Genomic DNA, 14,037 nt, shown 5'->3' with positions numbered 1-14,037 from the left:
CTTGGCCATAGTGGAGTTTGGAGTGTGACTGTTTGAGGTTGTGGACAGGTGTCTTTTATACTGATAACAAGTTCAAACAGGTGCCATTTATACAGGTAACGAGTGGAGGACAAATGAGCCTCTTAAAGAAGAAGTTACAGGTCTGTGAGAGCCAGAAATCATGCTTGTTTGTAGGTGACCAAATACTTATTTTACTGAGGAATGTACCAATGAATTCATAAAAGATCCTACAATGTGATTTTCTGGATTTTTCGCTCTCATTTTGTCTCTCATAGTTGAAGTGTATCTATGATTAAAATTACAGGCCTCTCTCATCTTTTTTAGTGGGAGAACTTGGTGGCTGACTAAATACTTTTTTGCCCCACTGTACCTGATGTAGCTCATGAAGGACTTGATAATGAGCTGATCATTTGAATCATGTGTGGCAGAGCAGGGAGAGATCTAAAACATGCAGGAGCAGGGTTTTGTAACGATCAATTTGCTTTTAAAATGATACACTTGGATTAGCAAACAACATGCCATTGGAACACTGGGCGGATGGTTGCTGATAATGGGCCACTGTGCGCCTATGTAGATATTCCATTAAAATCTAATGTTTCCAGCTACAATAGCCATTTACAATATTAACAATGTCTACACTGTACTTTTAATCAATTTGATATTATTTTAATGGACAAAACATTTGCTTTTCTTTCAAAAACAAGGAAATGTAAGTGACTTTTTTGCACAGTAGTGTATATTTATTTTCATCTTCTAGAAGTAGTTAGAGATAATTGGATTTCAAGCAGGTGATTTTTCTTGGGAACTCAACTGGGATGAGTTAGAGGTGACTACAATATGACAATTGAACAATAATTTGACCCGTTTGAATAGAGAAAAGGACTCGTTCCCCTATTATGTATCACTGTGTGTACAGCAATGAGCATGGAGAAAATAATGAAACTAGAATTGTCTGAGGAGGTCAGACACAAGCTTTTAGCCAAGCATGGACAATCTCAAGGCTAGAAGTCCATCTCCAGAGTCCTTGACGTTCCTGTATCCACAGTACGTAATGTCAATAAGATGTTTAAGGCCCATGTCACTGTAGCTAAGCTCCCTGGATGTGAACGAAAGACAGAACTTGATGGAAGATCAAAGTGAAGGATCGTTGGAATGGTGGAGTCACCTGCCACTCAGATTCAAGCTGAATTTCAGACACAAGGTATGACATTTTTAACTTGCACCACCTGGCGCCATCTCAGTAAAAGGTAGGAGAACAACTACTGTGCATGGCATCATGAAATCATTAGAATTTAGTGTAATGTCCAACCCAGTGTTAGTAAGCTGAGTCTCTGTCAAAGGTCATAGGTCTTTAAATAAGACAGTGACACAATTTACACTTCCAAAAGCACCCAGGAATCGTTTGAGACAGCTGTCCAGATCTAAATCCTATTGAAACTCTGTTGCATGCTGTTTGTTACTCTACTGTTTATACTGTCAGTAATCAGAGTGTAGCCTACTTTGTTTAATTCTCTGTTCTGTAATTATAATTACATTTTTGTGGTTTATCTCCTGAAGTGGTGGACTATTGTTACTGACCATGTACAAAATCATGAATGTCATGTCACGCTCTGTTATAAAAACATTTAAATGAATGTAGGCCTTCTTTGAAAAGCACATAAAGGCTTCTGTTGGCTATATTTTCAACCAGATGCTATTTCTATGTGAAAATGCTACAGAATTTGCTTCACTAGTTTTTAGGGCACTAAATTAAGCTCAAATAGCCACAACAGCCTATTGGCAACCTTCGGAAATTGCAAAGGGATTACAGCCTCAGTACTTACACAGAAGTTTTACATCTTAAAGTTCCAGTCCAGGAAATCAGACATTACCCCAACTGAGCTAAATGCTAACAGCAGTAACCCCAAAAATTACCCCAACTGAGCTAAATGCTAACAGCAGTAACCCCAAAAATTACCCCAACTGAGCTAAATGCTCACAGCATGAAACATTCAAATAACAGAGCTTTTTATGCAATGTTTTAAATTATATTTTCAAAGCAGTCAGAAGTAGAACTGCACTCAAAACAGCAAAGCAGCTGTTAATTGCATTGGTAGTTGTAAGCTAGCCTACAGTAGGTTGGAAATTAGTGTGACCCCTGTACAAGATCAATAGGAGTACGTTTTGAGATACTTCTCATGACATCACCGTTTCCATGTACAATGACGCAGAAGGACTACAGTATATTCGGGTGGTTGAAAAGTAGTCAATTTGAATTGTTTTATTTTTTAGTAGAATTGCTAGTTTACCTATTGCAGTCTAGCAAATGATCCAGCTATGTTGATAGAAGACAGGATAGATGGTTGACTTGTATAGACTTTGGTTTTGTAAGTGCTTGGCTTATATGAGAAGTATTGAGCCAAAACAACCTGATAGAAACAAAACGCATGCAAGCAGATGGATGGATGAAACGATACAGTAAAACCAGAAATAGGGAAAATTGCATATCCTTTCCCTTAGTCTCAATAAAAGAAACTATCTATAGTAAAATCTATAGCAAAAAAGAAATAATCCTTACTCATTTTGGGCCTTCACAGTACGCAGGACGTTTTTCTTCTTTTAACAGAGGATATGATGAACAGATGTTTTTGTTTATGCTTAAGTATATTCAAAAGACTATTTTGTACACAGTCTGCAAAGCTTTTGGAAACAGGGCGACACCCTAAAGCCTTTACAAGCTGATTTAGACACAATGTTGACACTTTTGTTGACAAGACAGCTGGGGATGATTTTCCTAAATCATGCAGCAGTATATGTTAACTTCAATGTGCGTGAATCATGGTTTCATCAGTTTGCTGCTTTATACATGGAAAAAATAAACTTAAAACATTATACAATAAAACAAATATCTGAGATCAAAATACATGCCTGAATTCCGACTGTAGCCTATGCCTATTTTATTTTAACTTTTTGGGGCGGGGGGAAGTCTGAAGAGTTGCAGTGTTAGATATTCCACACAACCACATATGGCAGAAGGGTGAATAGACAGTGGAATCAAAAAACTTGCAGAAATCTTTGGAATTTGAAAATAGATCCACAAGCAGATTTATGGTTGTTCCCTTCTCCATCTGATGTTCAGAGGTGTCTTTGACCCCGAGACACACAAACACACACACACAGCTTAAATTGAAGCTCAGTCTGTTCTGTTTTTCTGGGTCTTTTAGAAGCCTTCTGTCTTTGCCAAGAAACAAGTACTAATTGACCTAGTGTCACAGTTTGTGCTCAGCTCATTTGTGGGAAATACATTACATTAAGCTTGTCACAACACTATTCTCCCAGAACAATAGGAAATGGATAAAGCTTTATTTTATCACAGTGTGAACCAACCCCTACTTGTGTTCAGTTATTCAGTTATTTATATTCTCCACTACAGAGTGGACATTGTCTCATTTGCTAATGAGCTACAAACATAAAAGCTATTTGTTCAGATCACGTTGAGAATTCATGGTTTGATGATGGATTACACTGTTTGGTCTGTCATGGGGCTCTTGGTTTCAGGGGACAGTTTAATGGTCATGGTGGTCTGTTAAAGAAAGGACTGCTGCTACTTCAAGTTCCAACCACGGTGTAACCAGCATTTAGGAAACTTGAAAAAAAAAAATCGTAGTATCGCACAGGTTATAAGGGTGTGACTCCATAGCTCTCTATGAATTTAAAGTAGTCATAATAACTATTTTACTAACACAGTAATAGCTGCTGTAAAAAACAATAGTAGTTACTAACCACTGGGTAACTATGTGGTCATTTGGTTGAGGGAGAATCATTTATTGAATACTGAAACAGGGAAGGTGTAATTACACATTGAATTTAATGTTATTCTTCATGTATACCTGCTAAAGTTATTACCCATTCTCTTTTTCCCCTAGTATGTATTTAATGTTTTGTAATTACACGCATGTCATAATAAATATCAAAATGTAACCATGTTACGTTTTAACAGCATAGGACCCTGTATCCCACTGCTGCTTCACTTCTAAAGCTAAGCATGTTGGGAGCTGGTCGGTCCCTGGGTGGGAGCTGGTCGGTCCCTGGGAGGGAGCTGGTCGGTCCCTGGGAGGGAGCTGGTCGGTCCCTGGGAGGGAGCTGGTCGGTCCCTGGGAGGGAGCTGGTCGGTCCCTGGGAGGGAGCTGGTCGGTCCCTGGGAGGGAGCTGGTCGGTCCCTGGGTGGGAGCTGGTCGGTCCCTGGGAGGGAGCTGGTCGGTCCCTGGGTGGGAGCTGGTCGTTCCCTGGGAGGGAGCTGGTCGGTCCCTGGGAGGGAGCTGGTCGGTCCCTGGGAGGGAGCTGGTCGGTCCCTGGGTGGGAGCTGGTCGGTCCCTGGGTGGGAGCTGGTCGGTCCCTGGGTGGGAGCTGGTCGGTCCCTGGGAGGGAGCTGGTCGGTCCCTGGGAGGGAGCTGGTCGGTCCCTGGGAGGGAGCTGGTCGGTCCCTGGGAGGGAGCTGGTCGGTCCCTGGGTGGGAGCTGGTCGGTCCCTGGGAGGGAGCTGGTCGGTCCCTGGGTGGGAGCTGGTCGGTCCCTGGGAGGGAGCTGGTCGGTCCCTGGGAGGGAGCTGGTCGGTCCCTGGGAGGGAGCTGGTCGGTCCCTGGGTGGGAGCTGGTCGGTCCCTGGGAGGGAGCTGGTCGGTCCCTGGGTGGGAGCTGGTCGTTCCCTGGGTGGGAGCTGGTCGGTCCCTGGGTGGGAGACCACATGCTGTTGGAGAACCAATTGGAGGCACTCTTCCCTTTGGTGTAATGATCAATGATCAGTGGCCCAAGACAGTGAAGCGGACATTGCTTTGCGTAGGGTACCAACTTTCTGTTAAATGGGTGTCTTGATAATGTATAATCTGGCTATTGTACCGACATAGCTTCCTAATTCTCCAGTTTCCATTTTGGGACTTGGGAGTTAACTTTCAAACACTCATATAACAAAATAGTGTTTAATAACATCAGTTGTGACACATATGGAATAACATTCAGACAGTGAATGTGTCCTTGGTGTGTAATTGATGGTAACTTGGGGTAAAAATATCCCCTAAGATCAATATCTAATTGCTGACAAAAAAGGTTTGTACATAAATCTTATGGGTTAACAAACTATAAACGAAACTATATAAACTATAAACAGAAATAATGGCTGATTTTTTTAGGGAGTGGCATTTTAATCAGCTGGAGCGGTAAATTGTCACCATCATTTCCCCAATCAAATAATTATGCCTTGAGGTTTCACAGAAGTCTCCTTTCTTTTTACCTGACCTGCACATGAATTCCATTTATTTTTCAGAATTTTTCCTTTTGAAATATTTACAGTTAAATAACATTATGTAAATAGGTTAGGATTTTTCATTCCTGCAGTCTCATACACACAAGCAAATGGTTTTAAGTAATTAGTAATATTGCATTTATTCATTTTTTAACACCTTGGTGCAGAAAACATTATTTCTGGATGATGTCCTCGTAGGCAGACTAAAAAAATAGTTTGTTCTTGAGCTAGATTGGTTGCCTGTAAAATTTTAATGGATCATTCTGGGTAGCGCTTCATGAAACAGTAAAACCCATCTATGTGTGCCAACCGCCTTTCTTTACTGCATGTGTTTTTTTCAGACAGTAGCTTAAATAAGAGCAATGTAACTGCATTCATGTTTGTTTATACATGACACAGTAGAATGTTGGCCACGGATCTTAATAGTTAACTCCCACAGATATAGTTTTAAATAAGCAAGGCTCAAATAATTTGCTGTAATAACAACAGTAACAAACGATATATAAAAAGTGTAGGCTATACATTTTATAGGATATTACTAGCCACAGAGCTCAATAGTTAATTCCCATAGGCATAGTTTTCAATAAGCAAGGTTTAAATCAATGGCCGTTTCAACAATTAGCTAGTTATCTATAAGGAATAGGCTTTATTTTAGAGTAGAAGTTGACCAACATCAATAGTTACAGTCTTAACCTAGCAAAAATTAGCAGTAAATTCCCAGTGTTTGTTTAGCCAGAAGCTAGTTACAAATCAATCAAATAACCAATTAACTAACTTATTTCTGCTTTCATTCTATTAAATTGTAGTGGTCCAAATTTTCAAACCCATTGTACTCTGATTCAGAAATGAATTGCAATCAGTCATTTATAAAATTACTAGGTAATTTAAAGTTAATTTAGAGGTTTCAGGAAAGGTGGAGACCCTCATCCCTATTCTGTCCTTAAAGGGGTCATATGTATGATTCTTACTGTACTACTAGCATAAACACCAGCATAAATGACCAGATGACATCTGCAGTTAGTTAATGTTTCAAATAGTTTATTCTACAAATTATTCAGTGGCCGAAATATTTTTTTATATTTATTTTATTTAACTTTATTTGATTATATCTAAATAAATGTGATGGAAATACTCACAAAATTCTGATGAAGCAATATATTTTTTATTTCTTAAGTCTAGTGGCAGCCAGAGAAAATATATGTTACATTATAACATACAAAAATGCTACATTTTGTATTTTTTCCAAGTATTAAGGAGGGATTCTGTAGTAGTGTCATGAGGTGGTTGAGTGGAGGAACCAGGCACAGGCTTACTTGCATTTGAATGTTGCTTCTAATAAAGTAAACACTGAAAACAAAACCGAAACTGATACAAAGTAAAGATTTATAACAACAAACGAAACGAAGACGCACCAGAACATTCCACAACGATCGACAACACAGGACCAGCAGAGGACACATTTGTATAAACACATAATGAAAAGAGGGGAATCTGGAGCGAGTAATGAATGACGAAGTCACAATTAACGATTCCGGTAAGTTCGTGAAGACTGGGAAACACGTAAATACTGGCACAGCGTGAGGCAGCTCCGGCTAAACCATGTAACACACCATATAATGTTACAAGAAATCTCATGTTTTTCAATAATTTCTAATATTTCAAAAAATTTGGGAGGAAAGTTCCTTTATTCTATTTCCCAACATGCATCTGGAGTCCTAAATTGCTTTAGTATAATGTAACTTCAAGACATTTTAAATGGATTCAACCTGCCTGATTTCTTGCAATTCATCAATATGATAAACAGAAGACCTACATTTTGATTCCATTGTATTCAACAGGAAGTCAAAAGTATTTCCTCCTACATTTTTAATGGAACATTTAACCCTGGGGAGATTTATTTGGGTTGTACCATGTTTAAGAGATTTCTAGGGCAGTGAGTTTTGTTCTTCTCACACAATTGGTGTGTATTGAAGGCTAGTGTGAAATTTGAAAAGATAATTCAGTCGTGTTTTCTTTCATCTCACGAAGTTTCAATGTCATACCGATTGTGCTACAATTCAGTTTGGATGTAGTCACGGTTGTCTTTGATTTACAGTGCCATTGGAGGCCTTTAAGTGATGTTCAGCGATGTTCCTGTCAGCAAAACCTTCAGGCGTCCGTTAGAAAGCTGAAGATGAAGAGGAAGTTCACCTTTTAGCACACATCCACAAAAGCATGGCTTCACCAGAAGAAGATTAACGTTTTGGAATGGCGCAGCCAGAGCCCAAACCTGAATCCAATTGAACATCTGTGGGGTGATCTGAAGAGTGCACAAGAGATATCATCGCCATCTGACAAATTTGGAGCGCTTTTGCAAAGAGTGGGCAAATATTACTACATCAAGATGTGCCATCCTAATAGACTCCTACCCAAAAACACTGAGTGCTGTAATAAAATCAAAAGATGCTTCAACAAAGTATTAGTTTAAGGGTGTGCACACTTATGCAACCAGTTCTGAGTTTTATTTTTCTATCTTTTTTTTTACTCAAAGATTTCAGTTTGTTTTTCAATTGAATTGTTCACATTATAGGTCACATTGAACGTAAGAAAAGTTCTGACATGATTTATCTTTGTCTCATTCTTTTACATCACAAGAACCTGGCATTTTAACAGGGGTGTGTAGACTTTTTATATCCACTGTAACATTCATTATAATTTATAATTATTATAGAGAATGGAGCTGAACAGCCTAAAAAAGAAAATTCCATTAGGAAGTTCTTCACCCGCCTCTGGAATATCATTACGTGTTCCTCTGGAATCTCCAGGGAAGAAGACAAATGAGATATTCCCCTGGAGAAAAACATATTTGCCAAATTTACTGCCACCACCATAGGCAATTAGATAATGTTTTTTTAAATGCCCCAAAAATAAAGAATACACATTTTGGCAAAAAACATGCAAGGTTTTTTAATATGCCTTTTTTGTGGCACACCTGTGCAATAATCATGCTGTCTAATCAGCATCTTGATATGCCACACCTGTGAGGTGGATGGATTATCTCGGCAAAGGAGAAGTGCTCACTAACACAGATTTAGACAGATTTGTGAACAATATTTGAGAGAAATAGGCTCTTTGTGTACATAGAGAAAGTCTTAGATCAGGGCTGGCCAACCCTGTTCCTGGAGAGCCACAGTCCTGTAGGTTTTCTCTCCAACTCTTATTCAGCACACCTGATTCTAATTAGTAGTTGGATGAAAAGCAGACTAAGGTTAGTCACAAATGAGACTGAAGATGTGGGATATATGAAGAAGCTATAAGGTGTGCACACTTATGCAACCCGGTTATTGTAAAGTTTTTATTTTTCCCCCTCAAAGATTTCAGTTTGTTTTTCAATTGTTCACATTATAGGTCACATTAAAAGTGGAAAAGTGTGACGGTGAGGTGACGGACAGCCCCGCCATCTCCCGCTTTTCCCAGTTTTCTTTTCATCCACGAACACATCCCGGACTTGTCATGTGTCTTTGATTATCACTCACACCAGGTCCCACCAGGTTGTAAAATTACAACATCGACTGCCGCTCTGCCTGTGGCTGGTTCCTTCCTCTCCACCACTATGCCAATCATGGAAAAAAAGGTTCTGACATGATTTATATTTATCTCATTATTTTACTTCACAAAAACCTGGCATTTTAACAGGGGTGTGTAGACTTTTTATATCCACTGTAACTAATTGGCATATCAAACAGCAATTTTGAAAAACATCTTGTACCGAGTAATCATTTGATCGAGTCATCCATGATTATTATTAGTGACATACAAATGTTTGCTAGCATGTCATTAACGGGAAATTAATATTTTCAGTAGTTAGTTAGTGACATAGCTAAAAAATACGACCTATTATCAGCCACCTTCTCCAATTATTGCCCACCTTACTATTTTGTTGAATTACAGTACATTAATTGCTTTTTATCTGTATTACAAATTACCGATCTTAGTCTTCTCTGAAGAAGTGTCTCCTAGAAAGTTGTAGCTAACTTTCTCGCCTTCCGGTAAAGAAAAAATAAGACACTGGGGTTACCAGGGGAAGCCCGGATGCGAGAGAAAAATCCCGGCAAACCCGCTGTGTATGAGAAGAGAAGAACGGTAAACTGCACTACATTAACAAGGATTTATGATGGCACATAGAACACATGAAATCAGAGGAATGTAATCTTATTACACGCCTAGTATATTCAACTATTTATTTTACTTTTTGCTTAACATGCTTAAATGCTGTTTTGACCAAACATAGTACATTTATTATTGACAAATATAGATTGTTATTGAAAATTACCTCTTGTCCACTCTGTAGGGCAAGAGCCTGCAAGACATATAAATCAGACAGTTGGCCTATTAAGTGCCTAGGCCGCAAAAAAAGTTAAGAAAATGTAAATACAAAGTCCCAAACCCACAATAGTCTGCAACACGTTTCAGCGTTCTCAAGGTAACATAATAAAGTCGCAAAGTGCTGTCCCATTACTGTTTATAGGTATTTTAGAGCCCTTGCAGCTTCTTGCACTCAATCACTTACCAGGTGACATCAGTTTGGTCTGTGAGGGTTCAGGGTTTGGGGGTACATTGGGATTTTGCCTTGGTTTTGAGAAAATAAGATTTGAACGATGGTGGGAAGAAATTGTAATCCTAATGTGCCTGGAAAAAACTTGTTTGAACAAAGAGATTTTAAGATCAGATGCAAACATCCATTTAATAATTTTAGCATTCACTTTTTCCATGCTTGAATCTATTTTTTTCATTCAATTGAAATTTGTTTTTTCATACAATGAAATATTTCAGTTATGTTTTTCTTTTCTTACAGTCAATACATTTGAGCTCAATTTGGCTTCATAGCCTTTTATTCTTTTATGACGAACAGTGTGTGTACGCTGGCTAGTACAACATTTACAACACGTACAAATGTCAGTACATTTTCATAACGATAGAACAATCAAATGTGGTAAAATATTAGCTTTCTTCTGGCAAAAAAAAAAATGCTAAGACGTAGTTAGCTAGCTATCTTTATTTTCAGGTTTTATCTAACAAACGATACAGTAGCTTGCTCACTAACCCTGAGTAGTTCCTATGGCTGTGTGAAAATGTGATTATTTGAAAGGAAGAACGCCTGCTAACATGATTTGCATAATCTCTGTCTTAGTCTTCACCATAGGGTCTGCAAGTAGCTAGCTAATTTAAGGACGAGCCACCACCTGTCAAGAATGGAGTGTAAGCAAAGGTGTAAAAAGTACAAAGTAAAAGTACTCAACTGGGTTCGGCGGTGTTCACCACTTTTGGGAAGTATCTAATTAAGATCTAAATAACCAGGTAAAGGGAGTTCAAAACTAACTAGTGATCAATTAAATAAAAAGGAAGAGTGTAAATTATCAATTAAGGACACTGATGAGTTATGAACTCTGTTTACATGGTCATTTAACCCTTCTTTAGGAACTTCCCAAAACTGGTGAACACAGCCGAGTACTTTTACTTTGTACTTTTTACACCCCTGAGTGTAAGTAGCTAAGGTTCTTGTTAACAATCTCCAAACTACAGATAGCAATATTTGCGAATGTCTCTTACTGACTGACTACCCCTTGTTAAATAGCTTGGCGGTTCGAGACATGGCCTGCCTTGCAGGTGACCGGTGTTTGAGCGTTGCTGAAATACATTAACATTCTCACTAGTCTAATGCCCCCCCCCATATCAGAGTTTCTCCTACGCCCTTTGTCTTAACACATTTTTTTTTGGCCAGAAGAAAGCCTATAGTTCATCATGTTCGTTCTATAGCTACGAAAATGTACTGATGTTTATACACTTTGTAGTTCTTCTGAAAACAAAACTTATAACTATAAAAATCCACATAGCCAGCCCACACGCATTGCTGGTCGTGAAAGAATGTATGAGAATGTTGGATTCTGTCCATCCCCTCTATCTCCTATGCCCTTGCACAGTCCAGAATTCAATCTGTAAGGTTTTGATGAATTACGAACAGTAGATCAGATGGGTATGATGAGTTCAACCTCCTCATTCAGAAGTGTCATTGTTTAGGAGGTAGCCCAGCTGCATATTTTATCATCATCTTTAAACTATCAGGGCAGACAAAGGTCTCCTATGAATCTCCTGTCAACTTTGCTTTATTTTCTAACTATTGTCTGAATCCTGGACCTTCTGTGGTATTTAAGATCAGAGCCTAGGTGCATGTTATGAGGTCGCTATGGAAATAAATGTAAATAGCCGAGAGCATAATAACACTAACTTATTATATTTACATACAAACACATCAAGACACAGTTATCCAGTTAGGCTTGGTTCAGTTGGACAAGGATTTGGAAGAGAGCTTTGTGATTGTGTGAGACTAAGAATTTGTATGAATCCCAAATGGCACCATTAACCTGGTAAATCTTTACAGCCCTACAAAATAAGGAATAGGGCTGCATTTAGAATGCCAGACGAAGATTGCCTATTCAACCATGGCAAACTTCTCAAAGCTCAGGAAATGCGGAGGAATCCTTGATCATGGATGCATCCTTAAAGGGGAAATTTGGATTGGTACTGTACATCCATTTCTGGGACGGTGACCCCTTTGTTGTTCTTTCTAATCCCGGATTGTCCCATTATTGTCTGTGGACCTCCCGCAGAGTTCTATACAACATAAATACTGTTCTTCCAGGCTTCTGACACAGGTATCTACTTCTAAAGGATTGTGTAAATACATAATAAAACAGGGTTTATGGGTACTTTTGCTAAAATAAATATTGAAACTAGGAATGTTAGCTCTGTTAAATAGCTACTTACAAAGCATGGAGAAGTCTGTAATTTTTATCATAGGTACACTTCAACTGTGAGTGACGGAATCTAAAACAAAAATCCAGAAAATCACATTGTATGATTATTAAATAATTAATTTGCATTTTATTGCATGACATAAGTATTTGATTACCTACCAACCAGTAAGAATTCTGGCTCTCACAGACCTGTTAGTTTTTCTTTAAGAAGCCCTCCTGTTCTCCACTCATTACCTGTAATAACTGCACCTGTTTGAACTCATTACCTGTATAAAAGACACCTGTCCACACACTCAATCAAACAGACTCCAACCTCTCCACAATGGCCAAGACCAGAGAGCTGTGTAAGAACATCAGGGATAAAATTGTAGACATGCACAAGGCTGGGATGGGATACAGGACAATAGGCAAGCAGCTTGGTGAGAAGGTAACAACTGTTGGCACAATTATTAGAAAATGGAAGAAGATCTAGATGACGGTCAATCTCCCTCGGTCTGGGGCTCCATGCAACATCTTACCTCGTGGGGCATCAATGATCATGAGGAAGGTGAGGGATCAGCCCAGAACTACATGGCAGGAGCTGGTCAATGACCTGAAGAGAGCTGGGACCACAGTCTCAAAGAAAACCATTAGTAACACACTATGCCGTCATGGATTAAAATCCTGCAGCGCACGCAAGGTCCCCCTGCTCAAGCCAGTGCATGTCCAGGCCTGTCTGAAGTTTGCCAATGACCATCTGGATGATCCAGAGGAGGAATGGGAGAACGTCATGTGGTCTGATGAGACAAAAATAGAGCTTTTCAGTCTGAACTCCACTCGCCGTGTTTGGAGGAAGAAGAAGGATGAGTACAACCCCAAGAACACCATCCCAACCGTGAAGCATGGAGGTGGAAACATCATTCTTTGGGGATGCTTTTCTGCAAAGGGGACAAGACGACTGCACCGTATTGAGGGGAGGATGGATGGGGCCATGTATCGCAAGATCTTGGCCAACAACCTCCTTCCCTCAGTAAGAGCATTGAAGATGGGTCGTGGCTGGGTCTTCCAGCATGACAACGACCCGAAACACACAGCCAGGGCAAGGAGTGGCTCCGTAAGAAGCATCTCAAGGTTCTGGAGTGGCCTAGCCAGTCTCCAGACCTGAACCCAATAGAAAAGCTTTGGACAGAGCTGAAAGTCTGTATTGCCCAGCGACAGCCCCGAAACCTGAAGGATCTGGAGAAGGTCTGTATGGAGGAGTGGGCCAAAATCCCTGCTGCAGTGTGTGCAAACCTGGTCGAGAACTACAGGAAACGTATGATCTCTGTAATTGCAAACAAATGTTTCTGTACCATATATTAAGCTCTGCTTTTCTGATGTATCAACTACTTATGTCATGCAATAAAATGCAAATGAATTACTTAAAAATCATACAATGTGATTTTCTGGATTTTTGTTTTAGATTCCGTCACTCACAGTTGAAGTGTACCTATGATAGAAATTACAGACTTCTATTTGCTTTGTAAGTGGGAAAACCTGCAATATCGGCAGTGTATCAAATACTTGTTCTCCACACTGTATTTAGCAATCTATTAAGAGTAACAGTGTTGTTCATATTTTCAGAAAACTTCGCTGAAAGAAGAGAGAGAAAGAGTCTTCCCCACCATGAAACCAGGTTGTGTAGAGATGGAGAATGTATGATTCCAAAGCTGTCACCTGCACTTCCCAGGGGAAGCAATTTGGGTCAACATAACACTTCCCCTTCTTAAAAAAGGGTTATGAAAAGGGGTCATTTGTAAGTCCGTATGTAAGTCAAGAAATAACAGTTATGTTGAAACAAATAGTGTACGACTGCAACATTCACCCAGCAAGTGCAGCTTTTACTAAGGTATTCCTCATTATGACATCAAGTTCTTTCAATATCTAACTTTGTGACCTTCTTTTATTGCATGTATAAATGAGAACTACTTGATGATGCACAACATTTG

The 14,037-nt window shown here is 39.4% G+C and overlaps 1 long non-coding RNA gene across 1 annotated transcript; it reads left to right on the top strand.

Moving 5' to 3' along the window:
* Positions 1 to 8,770: 8,770 nt before the first annotated feature.
* On the top strand, positions 8,771 to 14,037 carry LOC109615196. The gene is made up of 3 exons (XR_002196187.1): positions 8,771 to 8,889; positions 9,311 to 9,398; positions 13,673 to 14,037. It is a non-coding gene; the product is annotated as an uncharacterized LOC109615196 (long non-coding RNA).

Source organism: Esox lucius, chromosome 3 (assembly GCF_011004845.1).
Source record: "Esox lucius isolate fEsoLuc1 chromosome 3, fEsoLuc1.pri, whole genome shotgun sequence".
In the NCBI taxonomy this organism is placed as follows: Eukaryota; Metazoa; Chordata; class Actinopteri; order Esociformes; family Esocidae; genus Esox; species Esox lucius.
This window is presented reverse-complemented; position numbering and strand designations above follow the sequence as displayed.